At 43.2% G+C, this 1,974-nt stretch overlaps 1 protein-coding gene across 12 annotated transcripts in view; it reads right to left on the bottom strand.

The window, feature by feature from the left end:
- gulp1a (GULP PTB domain containing engulfment adaptor 1a) overlaps positions 1-1,974 on the bottom strand; it is a 60,180-nt gene that overhangs the window by 17,398 nt on the left and 40,808 nt on the right. The gene's annotated exons all lie outside the window — the stretch shown is intronic.

Genomic DNA, 1,974 nt, shown 5'->3' with positions numbered 1-1,974 from the left:
GGAGGCTAACTGGATGCTAACAGGAGGCTAACTGCATGCTAACTAGAGGCCAACTGCATGCTAACTAGAGGCTAACTGGAGGCTAACTGGATGCTAACTGGAAGAGATTTTTAATGTCAGTGAGTTTCTTGACTATATAACCACCAAATATCACATGAACCTGTAAATATCTCAAATATCTTTAGCTTCCTGCCGACCACATGCAGCACACTGATCCCTAAACATCAACATCCTGTCATGGTGATGGAGAACCTTAGCAGTTTGAAATACTTTGTTCAGGCTTCAGATTGTTTAGCGACTGACGTAGAGCATTTGCTCGTCTAACAGACTGAGCTGCAGGCCAGTCAGCCTCACACACAGTCACTGTTTACATGTTGGGATTTTGTTATCCAATGAATTGATTGTCAGAAAACTGTAACTCAGAGGAACAGAGGAATTATTCAAATTGATTATTTGAATAATTCAAATAATTAATCAAATTCATTATTTGAATTAATAGAATAATTGTCAAAACAGATTAATTTGGTGGTTATTCTGATGATTAACTGATTAATCGGCAGAACAACCATTAGAATATTTGATTATTCATCAGAATAATTGTCCAAATAATTGATTAACCTTTAAAATAATCATCAGAATGATCAATTAGAATAATTGATTAGTCATTAGAAAAATAGTTAGAAAATGAGCATCAGAATATTTGATTAATTGTTAGAATAATTATCAGAATAATCGATTAATCGTCAGAATAATCGATTACTAAAACAATCTTTGGCTTCAGCCTGAATCCCCCTGCAGCTCAAAGTGACCTTTGTTGAACTTTTACCGAGGATTTGCGGCTCGGCGGTAAGCTGAGGCTTTCACTCGTGTTTTGTTCTTTCTTGGGAAATGAAAAGATCTTAGAAAGTCTTTCTGTGAAAAGCACAACCGGCCCGCAGCTCTTGTTCTCTACATGCTGAGAGACTCAGAGGAGCGGCAGCGGGAGCTCGCTGCGCCCTGCGCTTCAGCGGTGAAGGCAGAAGGAAAGGAGCCAACAAACATCGGGACCGGTCGGTGAGGAGCTGCTGCCGCTTGAAGCAGCTCGACTCCCGGTAAAAACGCCCAACAGAAGCTGAGAGGCAGAAACTGGACTGCAGCTCTGGCTGCTGCATGAAGCTGATTAAACTCAGAGAACCGCCGCAGCTCTGCAGCCGCCGCGACGGGTTCACGGTCCGGGACAAGCGCCGAGATTATTCCTGCAAATTACTTCCTCGATCAAAATACGAAGGGGCCAAACAGCGCGGCGAGGAGCCCAGCAGGACCCGGCAGATGAGAAGTGATGCATTAAAAATGTAAACGGTGCCGGATGTCTAGACACAGAGACGCTGGAGCTATGAAACACGTTCAGGTTGTAGATGCACCKGATGCAGCGTGAAATATGCAGGTAATACGAGCAACAGCAACGATTTCCGATCGGGCTTCAAATCACGTCAGGCTGGGATTCAACAAGCCAACGTAACGAGCTGTAAGGTAATTTATCTCCGGCTGCAGAACCACATCACTTAGAAAAGCCGTCATCGTCTCAGCTGCTGCCTGGAACTGAGACACGTCGAGATTCACAAACAGGAGCAACAAAGGTTCAAATGCAGGGGCCGGATTTTACAGAACAGGGAAGCATGTGCAGCATGTACAGGCGGAGGAATAACAAAGAACACAGGATCATTTATACACATTTAAGTATGAATTTTAAGCTCCTCATAGCTTTCCATGGCTATAAATTACTAAATTATCTTAGCTAGCATTAGCATTGCCTACGGCATGTGATAATGTTAGCTCATTTTACTGCGTGTGCTAGTTAGCGTACTTTATGGCGTATGCTAGTTAGCTCATTTTACTGCGTGTGCTAGCATTAGCATAGCCTATGGCATGTGATAGTGTTAGCTCATTTTACTATGAGTGCTAGTTAGCGTACTATATGGCGCGTGCTAGCATTAG

The sequence above is a fragment of the Poecilia reticulata genome, linkage group LG2, assembly GCF_000633615.1.
Source record: "Poecilia reticulata strain Guanapo linkage group LG2, Guppy_female_1.0+MT, whole genome shotgun sequence".
Lineage (NCBI taxonomy): Eukaryota > Metazoa > Chordata > Actinopteri > Cyprinodontiformes > Poeciliidae > Poecilia > Poecilia reticulata.
Note: the sequence above shows the minus strand (reverse complement) of the source record. Positions and strands in the feature narration are given on the sequence as shown.